Source organism: Belonocnema kinseyi, chromosome 3, assembly GCF_010883055.1.
Source record: "Belonocnema kinseyi isolate 2016_QV_RU_SX_M_011 chromosome 3, B_treatae_v1, whole genome shotgun sequence".
Classification (NCBI taxonomy): domain Eukaryota; kingdom Metazoa; phylum Arthropoda; class Insecta; order Hymenoptera; family Cynipidae; genus Belonocnema; species Belonocnema kinseyi.
In genome coordinates, this window is record NC_046659.1 from 121,165,260 (window position 1) to 121,175,140 (window position 9,881).

The 9,881-nt window shown below is 21.9% G+C and overlaps 1 protein-coding gene across 1 annotated transcript in view; it reads right to left on the minus strand.

Moving 5' to 3' along the window:
• LOC117170008 (chitobiosyldiphosphodolichol beta-mannosyltransferase-like) overlaps nt 1–9,881 on the minus strand; it is a 62,883-nt gene that overhangs the window by 37,067 nt on the left and 15,935 nt on the right. The window lies entirely within an intron of this gene.

Genomic DNA, 9,881 nt, shown 5'->3' on the forward strand with positions numbered 1-9,881 from the left:
CAAATGATTTTTAAAGATTTCTAAACATTTTAAAAAAATTTTTATTTTTAACCGAGAATTTTTTGAATGAATTATAATTTTGGATTGGGAAAATGATTTTTTAAATTTCAATTTAGAGAAATTAAAAACCAGGAGTCTACCCGATTGATGATTTTAAATTCCCAGCCAATTTAGAAAATTTAAATGATTTCAAACGATTTAAAAAAATTTCTAAATATTTTTAAAGATTTTTTATTTGGAACAGAGAATTTTTTGAATGAATTATAATTCTGAATTTGGAAAAGAATTTTTTTAACAAAAATTCCCAGATTCATTTCCTAAAATTGGCTGTTACAAGTCAGAATTGTATTTATTTACAATATTTTCGATTGTAATTCAGAAATATGGTAATCTCCTTTTTCAAGTGGTTTTTAAAGATTTCTGATTTTTAACAGAGAATTTTATAATTATTTTATTTTTCTCCGATTAATTTAGAAGATTTGGATAATTTTAAACGATTTTTAAAGAGTTTTTATTTGCAACAGGGAATTTTGTAAATGAATTATAATTCTGAATTGGGAAAAGGATTTTTTAAATTATATTTAGAAAAACCAAAACCAGGAAGTCTAGCCATTGATCATTTTTAATTCCCAGTTAATTGTTCATTTTTCCCGGAAAATTTAAAAGATTTGAATGATTTCAAACAATTTTTAAAGATTTCTAAACATTTTTCAAGATTTTTAATTTGAAACAGAGAATTTTTTGAATGAATTATAATTCTGAATTTGGAAAAATTTTTTTTTAAACCGAAATTCCCAAATTTATTTCCTAAAATTGCCTGTTCCAAGTTCTGTTTTTAACACAGATTTTTGTGAATGAATAAGAATTCTGAATGTGGAAAAGGATTTTTTCATTTTTAATTTAGAGAAACAAAAATCAGGGAGTCTACCCGACGGATGATTTGAAATTCCCAGCCAATTTAGACGATTTCAGTGATATCAAACAATTTTTAAAGATTTCTAAAAATTTTTAAATATTGTTTATTTTTAAGAGAGAATTTTATAAATGAATAAGAATTCTGAATGTGGAAAAGGATTTTAAAAAGTTTAATTTAAAGAAACGAAAATCCGGGAGTCTACCCGATTGATCATTTTAAATTTCCGGCCAATTTAGAAGATTTCAGTGATTTCAAACAATTTTCAAAGAATTTTAGACATTTTTAAAGATTTCTTATTCAGAACAGAAAATTTTTTGAATGAATTATAATTCTGAATTTAGAAAAGGATTGTTTAAAATGGAAATTTCCTGATTTATTTTCTAAAATTGCCTGTTCCAAGTATGAATTATATTTATTTACAAAATTTTCGATTATTCAGAAATATGGTAATCTGTTTTTTCGAATTATTTTTAAAGATTTCTGAAGAAACGATTTGTGAAGACTTTTAAAGACTTCTAAACATTTTTAAAGATTTGAAATGGAATAGAGAATTTTGTCAATGAATTATAATTCTGAATTGGGAAAAGGTTTTTTTTTAACCGAAATTCCCAGATTTATTTCCTAAAATTGCCTGTTTCAAGTCAGAATTATATTTATGTACAATATTTTCCAATATAATTCAAAAATATGGTAATCTCCTTTCTCGAATTATTTTTCAAGATTTGTAAGCATTTTTAAAGATTTTTGATTTGGAACAGGGAATTCTGTGAATAAATTATAATTCTGAACCTGCAAAATGATTTTTTTAATTTAGAGAAACCAAAATCAGGGAGTCTACCAGATTAAGGATTTCAAATTCCCGATTAATTGATCACTTTTCCCGGCCAATTGGAAACTTTAAATCATTTCAAATATTTTTTAAATATTTCTAAACATTTTTAAAGATCTGTTTGAAACAAAAAATTTCTTGAATGAATTATAATTCTGAATTTGGAAAAGGATTTTTTTAATGAAAATTCCCTGATTTATTCTCTAAAAATGCCTGTTTCAAGTCAGAATTATATTTATTTACCAAATTTTCGATTATAATTCAGAAATATGGTAATCTGTTTTTTCGAATTATTTTTAAAGATTTCTAAGCATTTTTAAAGATTTTTTATTTGGAACAGGTCATTTTGTGAATAAATTATAATTCTGAACCTGCAAAAGGATTTTTAAAATTTAAATTTAGAGAAACCAAAACCAGTGAGTCTATCCGATTTATAATTTTAAATTCCCGGCCAATTTAGAATATTTGAATAATTTCAAACGATTTTTAATGACTTTTAAACATTTTTAAAGATCTGATTTGAAAAGTAGAATTTTGAGAATGAATTATAATTCTGAATTGGAAAAAGGAATTTTTAAATTTAAATTTAGAGAAACCAAAACCAGGGACCCTACCCGATTGATCATTTCAAATTCCCAGTTAATTGTTCATTTTTCCCGGCAAATTGAGAAAATTTGAATGATTTCAAACCATTTTTAAAGATTTCTAAACATTTTTTAAGATTTTTGACTGGGAACAGAAAATGTTGGGAATGAATTATAAATCTGAACCTGCAAAAGCATTTTTTATATTTAAATTAAAAGATACCAAAACAATGGAGTCTACTCGATTGATGATTTTAAACTCCCAGCCAATTAAGAAGATTTGAATGAATTCAAATGATTTTGAAAGATTTCTGATTTTTAACAGAGAATTTTGTAAATGAATTAGAATTGTGAATGTGGAAAAGGATTTTTTAATTTTTAATTTAGAGAAACCAAAACCAGGGAGTCTACCAGATTAATGATTTTAAATTCCCGATTGATTGTTCACTTTTCTCAGCCAATTTAGAAGATTTGAATCATTTCAAACGATTTTTAAAGATTTCTAAATATTTTTTAGATCAGGTTTGATACAGAGAATTTCTTGAATGATTTATAATTCTGAATTTGGAAAAGGATTTTTTTAAAACAAAAATTCCTACATTTATTTCCCAAAAACTGCCTGTTTCAAGTCAAAATTACATTTATTTACCATATTTTCTATTATAATTTAGAAATATGGTAATCTCCTTTCTCGAATTATTTTTTAATATTTCTAAACTTTTTTAAAGATTTTTTATTTGGAACAGGGAATTTTGTGAATAAATTATAATTCTGAATATGTAAAACGATTGCTTGAATTTAAATTTAGACTAAACAAAACCAGGGAGTCTACCCGATTGATGATTTTAAATTCCCGGTTAACTATTCATTTTCTCCAGCCAATTTAGAAGATTTGAATTTGGAAAATGATTTTTTATACAGAAATTTCCTGATTTATTTCCTTTTCCTTTTCCTTAAATTCAGAAATATGGCAATTCCCTTTTTCGAAAATTGGGAAGAGGAAAGTTTCGAATATTCATATAAAATAAAATATTATGAATATAATTATATAAAAAAATATCATTAATTATTATCGTTATATGATAAAATATTAAATTATTTAAAATATTATGAATAAAAATATTTATATGTGCAGCTAAACACAAAGATTTATTTTAATTCATGACGTTCATTCTAAGCATCCTTTAGCAGAAAAGAGCAAAACATTGAAAAATAAATTAATTTTCAAATAAAATTCTTGAACCTAATAAACTTTTTGGGTTAAAAATTCAACTATGCTTTTAAAAATTCACCTTTTTTGTTAAAAAATTAATCTCTTTCTACAGAAATTGCACCTTTTTTAGTTAACAATGCAACCTTTTTGTAGATAATTTAATTATTTAATTGAAAATTGTTGCATTTCAAGCAAAATTAGTCTTTTTGGTCGAAAATTAATTTGTTTCTTAAAAATATAACTATTTGTTCAGAAATAAATCTTTTTTAGGTGAGGATTCAAGTATTTTATTAAAAATTAAACTGTTTTGTGGAAAATTTGTCTGTTTGGCTAGAAAATTAAACAATCTTGAAGAAAATTCAACTATATGGTGTAAGATTAAACTATTTTGTAGAAAATTCGTTGAAATCTTTTTTCTTTCTTGAGTAACAGATTTTTTGGCTTAAAGTTCAACAATTTTCTTAAAAATTTAAGTATTTAAACAAAAATTCATTTTTCCCGGGTATAAAATTCAATTATTTAGTGCAAAATTTATTCATTTTGTTGAGAATACATCTTTTTCGGTAGAAAGTTAATGTTCCCTGTTGAACATTAATCTTTTTTGCTAAAAATTAACTACTCTTTTCGGTTAAAGAAAGATCTGCTTTAACTTAAGAAGTCAAATATTTAGTTAAAAAATGTAGAAACGAAAAAGGTATAAACGAAAATTAATTTTCCGTGTTGAAATCTCATCTTTTTGATTAAAAATTCAAATGTTTATTAAAATAAAAATATTTTCTTAGCTGAAATATCATCTGTTACATAATTTAAAAAAAATGCTGCCGAATTATTGAAAAATGTAAAAAGTATATATAAAAAACCTAAACTTTAGATTTATCCGAATTTTGGTTGGACTTATCTTGTTATAAAGATGAATTTTCAACCACGAAGATTAATTTCCGCCAAAAAAAAAACATATTTTCAACTAAAAAATATAATTCTTTAAACAAAAAATTGAATAGTGAAATGTTTAGTTAAAAAAATTCAATGTTCAACCAAAGAGTTTAATTTTTTTGAAAATAATGGAATATTAAACTGGAATAGTTACATTTTTAGTCCAGTATAAATTAATTTTTAAAAAATGTCAACAAAATAGTTGAAGTTCCAACTGGAATAGTTAAATTTTAAGAGAAAAAAAATTTTTCAAACAAAAATAGATTATTCTTTAACCTAGGATAAATTAAAATTAAAATATAGAATCTTCTACAAAGAAAAATAATTTTTAATAAAAGAGTTTATCTTTCAACTAATTGATTAAATTTGCATTCCAAAAAATATTGATTCTTAATTTTCAATAAAGAAAGATTTTTCACTCAAAAGAGAGAAAAAAATTCTAAGCAAACTGTTAAATTTTCAACCCAGAAGATTATTTTTTTTTACTAAAAAGAACGAATGTTCAACCAGATACTTGATTTTTGAACTAAAAACGATTAATTTTCAACAACAAAAAATAGTTAAATTTTCAGTTAATAAATTAATTTTTAAAAAAATAATACCAAATACTTCAATAAAGTAATATAAAGGTACTTTTCCAAATGAAGAATCATTGTGATGAATATTTTACTAGGATACTTACATTTTCAACTATAAAACAAATAATTTTCAAAAAAATAGTTGAATTTTTTTCTATAAAAGATAAATTTTCAATAGGAAATTGAACAGTTAAATTTTCAGTTAAAAAATTAAAATTCAACTAAAGATATGAATAAAATAAAATTAGGAACTATTTAATTGGATAAACTACATTTTCAGTTTTAAGAAAATAATAATTTGAAAAAAAATCTAATCTTCAAGAAAATAGTTACATTATTTAAAAAACCGATGAATTTGCAAATAATTTGGTAATTATTCTTTAACTATAATAATTTAATTTAAAAAAAAAAAGATTAATTTTGACCAATTTTGTTAAAAGAAAAATGTATGTTTAATTTTTAGTTAAAACCATTATTGTTCAGCTAAAGAGGTGAATATGTAACTATAGTGATGAAATTTTTAACTTGCATAGTTACATTTGAAGTTTAAAAAATGAATTTTCAACCAAGAAGATTAAATTCTACCAAAAAAGACGAATTTTCAGCTAAAAAAGTGACTTTTCTACCAGAAATTAAATAGTTAAATTTTGAGTTAAAAAGATCAACGTCCAACCGAAGTGATGAATAAACTTAAAATAAAATGATGGACTATTTAATTAAATAAATTACATTTTAAGTTAAAAAAAAAATTCCATCAAAACAAAACCAATATTCAAGAAAATAGTTACATTTTCAAATAAACTGATGAATTTTCAAATTATTCGATGAATCTTCACCTGGAATAGTTGAATTTTAAGCCAAAAAGTTGATTTTTTAAGTAAAATGATGAAACTTTCAGCAGAATATTTAAATTTTTAACCAAAAAGATGAGTTTTTAACCAAAAAGATTAATTTCTTCCAAAAAGACGAATTTTCAACAACAAAATTTATTAAAGAAAAATTCCAGTTAAATTTTAGTTAAAACAATTAATTTCAAATAATTTTAAATTACTTTAAATTTATAAGAACCGAAGTGATGAATTTTTTAACTAAAGTAATGAAATGTTTAACAGAAATAGTTACATTCGCAGTTTAAAAATTAATTTCCAAACAAAAAAAAACTAATTTAAAAACAAAATGTTACATTTGCAAAAAGTGATGAATTTTCAACTAAAACGATGATTCTTTGGCTGGAATACTTGAATTTTAAGCCAAAAAGATGAATTTTAAACCACGAAGATTAACTTCTACCAGAAAAAGACGAATTTTAAAGTAAAAAATATACTTTTTCAACCAAAAAAAAAGTTAAATCTTTAGTTAAAAACAATTAATGTTCAACCGAAGAGACGAATAAAAATAAAATTATATGATGGAAAAATTAATTGGATAAATTAAATTTTTAGTTATAAAAAAATTTTCTTAATATTCAAGAAAATAGTTACATTTTTAAATATGATGAATTTTCAACCAGAAAAATGAATTTTCAAACAAAAAGATTAAATTCTACCGAAAAGACGAATTTTCGACAGCAAAATTTATTAAAGAAAAATTAAAGTAAAATTTTAGTTAAAGCAATAATTGTATGAATTTTCAATTCAAGTGATGATTCTTCCGTTGGAATACTTGAATTTCAAACTAAAAAGATGAATTTTCAACCAAAAAGATTAACTTCTACCAGAAAAAGACGAATTTTTGAGTAAAAAATATAATTTTTCAACCAAAAATTAAATACTTAAATTTTTAGTTAAAAAAATTAATGTTCCACCAGAGATGAATTTTCAACTAAAACGATGAAAGTTTCAATTAAAATAGTTGAATTTTAAACCAAAAAATTAAATTTTCAGTTAAAAAATATACTTTTTCAAGCAAAAATTAAATCGTTTAATTTTGTAGTTAAAAAAATTAATGTTCAACCAGAGATGAATTTTTAACTACAATGACGGTAGATTCAACTGAGTATTCAATTAGATAAATTATATTTTCAGTTTAAAAAAAAAACAATTTTTAACAAACAAAAAAAACTAAAATTTTCAAGAAAATAGTTACATTTTCAAATAAACTGATGAATTTTCAAATAATATGACGGATATTCAATTGGAAAATTGAATTTAAAACCAAAAAGATGAATTTTTAAGTAAAATGAGGAATCCTTAATTATAATAATTTAGTTTTCAACCAAAAGTAATAATTTCTACAAACAGACGAATTTTCTCCAAGAAAATTTGTAAAGAAAAGTTTAGGTTAAATTTTCAGTTAGTAAAAATTAATTTCCAGCCAGAGATAAATTTTCAACTAAAATAATTAAATATTTAACTGGAATAGTTACATTTGCAGATTAAAAAAATAATTTTCAACCAAAAAAAAACTAAATAAAAAAATAGTTACATTTTCAAATAGATATTTGCATAAAGATGAACTGTCAATCAAGAAGATTAACTTCTATCAGATAAAAACGAATATTAAACTAAAAAGAAACTTTTTCAATCAAAAATTAAATAGTTTAATTTTTAGTTACCAAAAATTCATGTTCAATATATTTTTAACAAGAATGATGGAATATTTAACTAGCTATTCAATTGAATAAACTACATTTTCTCCTTAAAAATAATTATTTTCAACCAAAAAAAACTAATATTAAAGAAAATAGTGACATCTTTAAATAAACTGATAATGTTTTAAATAATATGTCGAATATTCATCTGAAAAATTAAATTTTCAACCAAAAGGATTAATTTCTACCAAACAGACGAATTTTCTACAACAAAATTTGTTGATAGAAAAAATTAGGTTAAATTTTTCGTTTAAAAAATAAATTTTCAACCCATGAGATGAATTCTTAACTAAATGGATGACATTTTTAACTGGTGTAATTACATTCGCTGTTTAAAAAATTATTTTTCAACAAAACAAAACTAATTTTAAAAAATAGGAACATTTGCAGTGATTGATGAATTTTCAACTAAAATGACTATTCTTCCGCTGGAATTGAATTTTTAAACCAAAGGATTAATTTCTACCAAAAGGACAAATTTTCTACAACAAAATTTGTTAAAAGAAAATTTTAAGTTAAATGTTTAGATAAAAAATTAATGTTCAGTCAAAGAGATGAATTTTGAACTGGCATAGTTAGATTTGCAGTTTAAAAAAATTAATATTTAAAACAAAACAATTATTTAAAAAAAAATAATAGACTTTCCAATCAAAAAGATGAATTAACAACTAAGAAGATTTACTTCGGCCAGAAAAAAACGAATTTTAAACTAAAAAAGACACTTTTTCAACAAAAAATTAATGTTTAACCAGAGATGAATTTTTAACTACAATGATGGAATATTCAACAGACTATTCAATTAGATCAATATATTTTCAAACAAAAGGATTAATTTCTACCAAAAAGACGAATTTTCAACAACAAAATTTGTTAAAAGAAAAAATGAGGTTACATTTTTAGTTTGAAAAAATTAATTGTCAGCCAATGAGATGAATTGTTAACTAAATCGATAAAAATTTTTAACTGGTATAGTTACATTTACAGTTTAAAAAATTATTTTTCAAACAAAAACCTAATTTAAAAAAATAGTTACATTTGCAAAGTGATGAAGTTTCAACTAAAATGATGATTCTTCCGCTGGAATACTTAAATTTTAAAGTTTTAAACCATAAAGATGAACTATCAATCAAAAAGGTTAACTTATATCAGAAAAAAAAAACGAATTTTAAACTAAAAAAGACACTTTTTCTAACAAAAATTAAATAGTTTAATTTTTCGTTTAAAAAAATTGATGTTCAATATACTTTTAACTACAATGACGGAATAATTAAATGACTATTCAATTGGGTAAATTACATTTTCTGTTTAAAAAATAACAATTTTCAACCAAAAAAAACTAATATTCAAAAAAATAGTTACATTTTCAAATGAACTGATGAATTTTCAAATAATATGACAAATATTCAACTGAAAAATTGAATTTGAAACCAAATGGATGAATTTTCGAGTAAAATGATGAATCCTTAAATATAATAATTGAATTTTCAACCAAAAGGATTAATTTTCGAGTAAAATGATGGATCTTAAACAAGAATAATTGAGTTTTAAATCAAAAAGTTGAATTTTCAGCTAAAAAAGACACTTTTTCAACCAAAAACGAAATAGTTTAATTTTTAGTTTAAAAAATTCAGTTTTAACCAGAGTTGGATTTTTTAACTACAATGATCGAATATTTAACTGACTATTCAATTGGATTAATTACATTTTCAGTTAAAAAAATAAAATAATTTTTAAAAAATAATAAAAAATTTCAACAAAATAGTTACATTTTCAAATAAACTGATGAATTTTCAAATAATATGACGAATATTTAACGAATTTTCTACAACAAAAGTGGTTAAAAGAAAAAATTATGTTAAATTTTTAGTTAAAAAAATTCATTTTTAGCCAATGAGATGAATTTTTAACTGGTAAATTTACATTTTTTGTTTAAAAAATTAATGTTTAAAACAAAAAAATTATTTTTAAAAAAATAGTTCGATTTGAAAAAAAAGTAATGTATTTTTAACTAAAATGAATCTTCCGCTGAAATTGTTGAATTTAAAACCAAAAAGATAAATTTTCAAAAAAAAATGATGAATTTTTAACCAGAATAATTGACTTTCCAACCAAAAAGATGAATTAACAACCAAGAAAATTTACTTCTACCAGAAAAAGAAAAATTTTAAACTAAAAAAGACACTTTCAACCAAAACTTAAATAGTTTAATTTGTAGTTTAAAAAATTAATGCTCAACCA